Source organism: Schistocerca serialis, chromosome 6, assembly GCF_023864345.2.
Source record: "Schistocerca serialis cubense isolate TAMUIC-IGC-003099 chromosome 6, iqSchSeri2.2, whole genome shotgun sequence".
Taxonomy (NCBI): Eukaryota; Metazoa; Arthropoda; class Insecta; order Orthoptera; family Acrididae; genus Schistocerca; species Schistocerca serialis.
This window is the reverse complement of record NC_064643.1, coordinates 644,121,627-644,129,898: the sequence shown is the minus strand read 5'-3', so window position 1 is coordinate 644,129,898 and position 8,272 is coordinate 644,121,627. Positions and strand designations below refer to the sequence as shown.

At 42.8% G+C, this 8,272-nt stretch overlaps 1 pseudogene; it reads right to left on the bottom strand.

The window, feature by feature from the left end:
* Positions 1-6,902: 6,902 nt before the first annotated feature.
* LOC126485804 (5S ribosomal RNA) lies at positions 6,903-7,020 on the bottom strand (annotated as a pseudogene).
* Positions 7,021-8,272: the final 1,252 nt, after the last annotated feature.

Here is an 8,272-nt window from a genome sequence, read left to right as displayed (position 1 = left end):
AGTGGTTTCTTTCATGCCTCCAGTACCTAATGTGTTATTTTTAACGTGTTTTAAAATTCCGATCTATCATTCGTATGAGTACTGCGTCATAACTTTGACACTGAAGTTTGTATACTCCTGTTCCCTTGAATTTCTCCCTCTTGGCTGTCTGTTGCCTTAAGTTTGTTTGGAAATTTGCATAGTTTTATATATTATATAGAGACTCTGTTTCTTTGGGAGGTTTGCACTCTATGCCATAGTGTCCCATGTACTTTGTTTCTCTGTTTTGTTGTCATTGTGTATTTGTGTTATGTGTTTTTGTGGGTCTGAGGCTTGTGCATTATCCTACAGGCTGGATCCGTTGGATGTGTTATGTTTGTTTTGTATTTGTGTTTTAATTTTTGGTTGAGTCTGTGTACTACGTGTGTCTCATACCATTGTTTCTAGCTATCTCTGTGCTTGTATTCGTTTCTCTTTCATTATATCTCCTGTTGAGAAGAATCCTGTTTATTCTGTATAAAATATACCTTGGTGCAGCTATTTATTGTGGGGACAATTGGATGCGGCTGTTGGTTTTCTGTACATCTTGAAAGAATGTTTGCCGTTTTCCTTTATTAATGTTAGTCGAGAAAATTTATTTGGTTTTTATTTTTATTTTTCAAGTGTAAAATTTATGTTTTGATATTCTTTGTTGAGTAGTTTGGGAAGTTCATTAATTTTTTCATGTGGTTCATCTACCAGACAATTAATATCATCTATGTATCTGTGCCAATATATAATTCTAAACCTTTTATCAGTGGCTATATTTTCAAATATCTGGTTTTCTAAATGACTGTCAAAAATGTCCGCTAGGTTTCCTGATATTCTGGACCCCATGATAGTCCAGCTCTTTACAGATAATATTCACCCTCAAATTGGAAGCACAGTGATCATTTTCAGCATGTTTGTTATTTCTGTTATTGTTTATGTAGTAAGTTGCTGTGGAATATGGGATTTTATTCTGTGATTTCTATTGTTCAGGTGATAGGGATGGAAGTGTATACATTTTCTATGTAAATGAAATCAGTTATGTTGTGTGTGGTATCTTTGTGTTCTGTATGTGTTTAGGATCCTGTGGTTTTCACTGTTCTATCAGTTTGTGTCTTACAGCGTTTATGATTATTTTTTGGAGGTGTTTAGCCATGTGTTATGTTGTAGCTTTCTTGGAATTTATAACTGTCTCGTAGATAGACTATGGTCAGCTTGTTTATGAGCACTGTTATATTTACTTTTTCTGCGTCAGTTATTATACTTTTATTGGTTGTTAATATTTGTCTCAATGTTTCCATAGTGGCTGCTTCTGTGCCGTTGTTCTTATTATTTTTCCGCTGCGTTTAGGTAATTGTTTCCATTTCATTGATACCCTGTGAAATCGTCCTGTTTTCTTTCCTTACAGTGACGAAACTGGAAAGTGTTACACCATATAGCAATAGTCCGATATTTATCAAACTTTGTGAAGATGATCATTATATAAATATTATTAAGTGAATAAACTTTCATTCCATTTGGACATCAGTATGAGGTGTGACCCCACAGTTACGAAGATACATTTGTGTTTGTTGCGACACGGCAGCAAACAGTCTCTGAATATCATCTTGAGGAATTTCTTGCTGTATCTGAAACAAGTGCTGTGTCAGTTCACGATGATTGTGGACTGGGGTCTGGTATGAAAATATACGACCGCTCACCACATCCCATTCTATGGATGACAAATCGGTCTAGTGGGCGATTTGTTGATATATAAATTGTTCAAGGCGTTTGTGGTGTGAACTTTAGTGTGCGGTCTTACGTTATCCTGCTAGAATACGCCTCTTGGTAGCCTAGTCATGTAGGTTATGACAGGGTTTACCATTTTTGCCAAATACTAGCGAGCATTCGGCCTGCTTTCAACAATTACGAAATCATTCCTATTATCGAATAGCTCCCCACATTATTATTCCAGAAGTTGATGAAGGCATCGCTATTTTCTGCGATGTTTCACCGAGTTGTCTGTGAGCTCGTGGGCGGCGATGACATCGCCACAAAGAGAAGCGAGGCTCATTGTCGAAGAAAGCAAATTGGGACTCAATGTTTCAGTTGACTCTGACTCTACACCACTTAAGCGTCTATTGTCTGCGGAATGATGACAGTGGTAAACTACGCATGGCGACTCGAGTGGCCGCCCAGCTTCCTGCAACTACCCCCACAGTTCGTGGTGACACTCTGACTCTAACTCTTACACGGATTTCAACAGTTGTCTTCTGTATATTTGTCAGCGCCAGTGAAACAATCCTAAGATCTTCTCACAGTGTAGTCTTTCCAGAAGGAGATGTGTCTGCTCTTCTGGCCCAAATTATTATGCTGAGTCCATTTCTTCGCCACGCGTCATGCAGCCATTGCACAACTGTCTGCATTCTGTCACCGTGATGGTACCACGTTCTTCACGTCAGTGATACGACTTTCTAGAAATGCGAAGATGGCGGTAGGCTACGAGTGCTCATCTCTGGACATTATGTGTTACGATCTCCATCTCGAAAGTTCTAGTAACATTAGAGACAATCAGCAGCTGTCATGTACTGACGCTATCTTTCATCTGTGGAAATGGCGTTTTTCTCTACTGAAGCAAAGCGTGAATAAAGCTAAAATTTTAATAAACATATGACACCGACATGGAAAAACAGCAGTGTCGGTTTGGTAGTGTTCGGTCAAGGTTTTCATTGTGTAACACTTTCCATTTCAAAAGTACGATCGTATGGGGTAAAAGTACGATTACATAGGATATCAGCGAAATTTGTGATTGGATTGGGGAGTTTTTGGTAAGGAGGACGCAGCCTGTTATCTTGGCTGGAGGGTCATCGTCAGATTTAGAAATAGCTTCAGGTGTGCCCTAGGAAAATGTGTTGGGACTCTTGCTGTTCATGTTGTTTATTAATGACCTTGCGGACAGACTTTTTTCAGATGACGCAGTCATCTATAGTAAAGTACCGTCTGAAAGAAACTGCGTAAATATTCAGTCAGATCTGAGTAAGATATCAAAGTAGTGCAGAGATTGGCAACTCGCTTTCAATGTTGAGGAATGTTAAATTGTGCACTTTAGAAAACCAAAAAACGTAGTATCCTATGAACATCATTGAGTCACAGTTGAAACCGACCAACTCAAGGAAATACGTGGGGACAACAGTTTTTGGGATGTGAGATGGGATGATCACATAGATTCAGTCTAGGGTAAAGCCGGTGATAGGCTTCGCTTTATTGGTAGAATACTGCGACAATTCAATCAGTCTACAAAGGAGATTGCTCTCAAATCACTCGTGGATCCTTTATGGAATATTGCTCAAGACCAGAAGCAAAAGGATTGTTGTTGTTGTTGTTGTTGATGTTGTTTGATGCAGCTATCCATGCTACTCTATCCTGTTCAAGCTTCTTCATCTCCCAGTACCTACTGCAACCTACATCCTTATGAATCTGCTTAGTGTATTCATCTCTTGGTCTCCCTCTACGATTTTTACCCTCCACGCTGACCTCCAGTGCTAAATTTGTGATCCCCTGATGCCTCAGAATATTTCCTACCAACCGGTCCCTTCTTCTAGTCAAGTTGTGCCACAAACTCCTCTTCTCCCCAATCCTATTCAGTACCTCCTCATTAGTTACGTAATGTACCCATCTAATCTTTAGCATTCTTCTGTAGCACCACATTTCGAAAGCTTCTATTCTCTTACTGTTCAGACTCTTTATCGTCCATGGTTCACTTCCATACATGGCAACACTCCATACAAATACTTTCAGAAACGACTTCCTGACACTTAAATCTATACTCGATGTTAACAAATTTCTCTTCTTCAGAAACGCTTTCCTTGCCATTGCCAGTCTACATTTTATATCCTCTCTACTTCGACCATCATCAGTAATTTTGCTCCCACGATAGGAAAACTCCTTTACTACTTTAAGTGTCTCATTTCTTAATCTAATTCCCTCAGCATCACCTGAATTAATTCGACTACATTCCATTATCCTCGTTTTGCTTTTATTGATGTTCATCTTATATCCTCCTTTCAAGACACTGTCCATTCCGTTCAACTGCTCTTCCAAGTCCTTTGCTGTCTCTGACGGAATTACGTCATCGGCAAACCTCAAAGTTTTTATTTCTTCTCCATGGATTTTAATACCTACTCGGAATTTTTCTTTTGTTTCCTTTACTGCTTGCTCAATATACAGATTGAATAACATCGGGGAGAGGCTACAACCCTGTCTCACTCTCTTCCCAACCACTGCTTCCTTTTCATGTCCCTCGACCGACTCTTATAACTACCATCTGGTTTCTGTACAAATTGTAAATAGCCTTTCGCTCCCTGTATTTTACCTCTGCCACCTTCAGAATGTGAAAGACAGTATTCCAGTCAACATTGTCAAAAGCTTTCTCTAAGTCTACAAATGCTAGAAATGTAGGTTTGCCTTCCCTTAATCTAAGGTAAGTCGTAGGGTCAGTATTGCCCCACGTGTTCCAAAATTTCTACGGAATCCAAACTGATCCTCCCTGAGGTCGGCTTCTGCCAGTTTTTCCATTCGTCTGTAAAGAATTCGTGTTAGTATTTTGCAGCCGCGGCTTATTAAACTGATAGTTCGGTAATTTTCACATCTGTCCCAATTTTCTTTGGGATTGGAATTGTTATATTATATAAAGGATTAACAGGGGAGAAGAGCAGCACGAATGGTCACAGTTTTGTTTGACCCGTGGGAGAGTGCCACATAGATACTGAACGAACTGAACTGGAAGACTATTGAAGATAGACGTAAACTATAGCGAGAAAGTCTACTTACAAAGTTTCAAGCATCAGCTTTAAATAATGATTCTAGGAATATGCTACAACACCGAACTTATCGCTCGCATAGCGATCGTGAGGACAAGACTGACTAACTACAGCACACACAGCTGAATTCAGACAATCATGCTCCCGGGACTCAATACATGAATGGAACGGGAAGAAATCCTAATAACTGTCGCAATGGAACGTACTCTCAACCATGTACTTCACAGTGGTTTGCAGAGTATAGAATTAGATGTAGATTTTGTCATTTTTTTTAAATTTTGGAAGTTTACGTCAACATGGCTGCAATGTGCTGTCGACAAAAGATGTAATAATCAGTCTTTGTGATAAAAGACGTAACAATCAGTTTCTGTGTTAGCAGTGTCAGTCCCTCACGATCCAGTCAAATTGTTATCAAGTTAGAAATACTGTCGAGCGTTGCGACAATTATTTGTCGCCATCTGCGAAAGTAACTGTCTCGTCATGTGATCGGTGTATAAAGTCTATTGGAGAAGTCTGGACGTCGTTGTAAGACAGTATCACACTCCAGTGACGAGGGTATTAAAGCGTCCGTGTCCACTGATCAGTCATCGATGAATGTTTCTGCCACTCTAGCATTCGTGTGTAATTAAAGTTTGAAAGGGACCGGAGTGATTTACATTATATATGTTGTTGATGGGGCTTTAAACTGCCAAAAAATGTTATTATCAGTCGGTTATTTTCTGATTGGATGGATTTCACTGCATGAAGTTATTCATTACACGGAAACAATAGCATCACCTCGCGAGACAGAAACAGAAAAAGTTGCTAGCAGGTTCAAAAGGTTCAAAGGGCTCTGAGCACTATGGGACTTAACTGCTGTGGTCATCAGTCCCCTAGAACTTAGAACTACTTAAACCTAACTAACCTATGGACACCACACACATCGATGCCCGAGGCAGGATTCGAACCTGCGACGGTAGCGGTCGCGCGGTTCCAGATTGAAACGCCTAGAACCGCTCGGCCACACCGACCGGCTTATTTGTATCAATACGCGTTTCAGTTTTACGACAACCCTCAACCGCCGTAATTCATGTATATCTTCAGAAATACTACGTTTTTGTCGCCTGAATGTTGTGCGTTGCACCTGCCTTTCATTCTGTAATCCGTACATCCTTGTTTCGCATTTTTATTCACAAAACACACACACACACCCTTTTAGATTCAGCAGTATACCGACGCAGCGCAGCATTCGCCATGTGGCCGACGTTTGTTTACGTCGGAAAATACTCCTAAAGCGCTCGAAATGTGATTTGGTATAAATAAAGTTACATAAAAAGTGGCTGGTTGTTGTATTTTTACAAGTAAAGCCTGTGGTCCACTTCCTATTGGCACTACTACACGACTATCGTTTAGAAGTGGAAATGATGGGAATGCATTAGGGAGTCTCAAATAACACACCTCAGAAAACGAAGCTGTTGCCAAACTGGTATGGAATGACGCAACAAGCAGCAGTTACAGCGGCACTCCGAGCGGGCCGGGCTGCCGCTGTGAGGGCGCCCGAGGTTCCCTTTAAGGGCGCGGTTGAGATTTGACGTCGGCGGCCGGCAGGTGAGGGTGGCAAGCGACGTCACGGCGCCACGTTGCCATGGAGACGCCGCCCCGCCGTTATTGGGCTCTGGAGCCGAATTTAGAAGCGGCCACATCCCCGAGGGCGAGTAATCGAGTCACCTGCGCCCACGTACGCTGGCTTTCGCTCCAAAGTTTCACCGCCCCGCACCGAAACGGGACGCCACAAAAGGGTCGCGTTATTAGACGGGAGGCAACTGGGGGTGACATTAGAAAGTTACACAAAAAAGAAAAAAAAGCTAAAAGGAAACTTCAGATGTGCGCTGTATCTGTAAGTAAATTAAACTAAACTAAACTCCCGCCCGAACAGGCCATTAGGCCCAACGGTACCGACCGGCCGGCGTGTCATCCTCAGTCCACAGGCGTCACCGGATGCGGATATGGAGAGACATGTGGTCCGCTCTCCCGTAGGTCAGTTTCCGAGACCGGAGCCGCTTCTTCTCAGTCAAGTAGCTCCTCAGTTTGCCTCACAAGGGCTGAATGCACCCCACTTGCCAACAGCGCTCGACAGACCGGATGGTCACCCATCCAAGTGCTAGCCCAGCCCGACAGCGCTTAACTTCGGTGATCTGATGGCAACCGGTGTTACCACTGCAGCAAGGCCGCTGGCGTATTTCTAAGTAACGGATGTGATTACTGTAGCGGAGCCTCCCCTAGAAGCATTTTGAAACAGTGGATGGTTCCGCCTTGGATGTTATCTCTCGCTTATTATTGTAGGGTACTCTGAAATGCCCGAAGGTGGGGAACGTTGCGGAAGAGTTACAGACAAGTAGCCGGCAATACGTACAGGAGCAAGTTAGACTAAATCGTGACACGTTAAACTTGTATACCCGACCGGGACTCGATACCGGCGAACATTTACACGAGTTTCGAATCAGCGCACACTCTGCTTCAGAGTGCTTCAATCTGGAAACTATACCCCCAGACCATGCACAATGGACATGGATGCCTGCAAGTGATCAGACAGGATGCTTACGTACGTGTCACCTGCCAGAGCCGTATCTAGACGTATCAGGGGTCCCATATTACTGCAACACGCCCCACACCATTACAGAGCCTCTACCAGCTTGAACAGTCGCCTGCTGACGTGCAAGGTCCATGAATTCATGAGGTTCTCCCCATACCCGTACACGTCCATATGCTCGATACAATTTGAAACGAGATTCGTCCGACCAGGCAACATGCTTCTAGTCATCAGCAGTCCAGTGTCGGTGATGGCGTGCCCAGGCGAGGCGTAAAACTTTGTGTCGTGCAGTCATCAAAGATACACGAATGGAACGTCAGCTCCAAAAGCCCATATCCATGATGTTTCGTTGAATAGTTTGCACGCTGACACTTGTTGATAGCTCAAATTTGAAATCTGCAGCAGTTTGCGGAAGGGTTGCACTTCCGTCACGTTGAACGCTTCTCTTCAGTTGTCGTTGGTCCCGTTCTTGCAGGATCTTTTTCCGGTGGCAGCGATGTCAGAGATCTGACTTTTTACCGGATTGCTGTTATTCACGGTCCACTCGTGAAATGGTCGTACGGGAAAATCACCTCGGAGATGCTATGTCTCATCGCTCGAGCGCTGACTATAAGATCACGTACAAACTCGCTTAAATATTGATAACCTGCCATTGTAGCAGCAGTAACCGACCTAACAACTGCGCCAGACACTTGTTGTCTTATATAGGCGTTGCCGACCGTAGTGCCGTGTTCTGCCTGTTTTCATATCTATGTATTTGAATATGCATGCCTATACCAGTTTCTTTGGCGCTTCAGTGTACCAGCATGCATCATATGTAATGGAACCGCTCACGTTAGACAAAACTGTCTCGGTCAAAAATTCCGTCTTGAACTCAACCTAACTAAACGTAAACCTT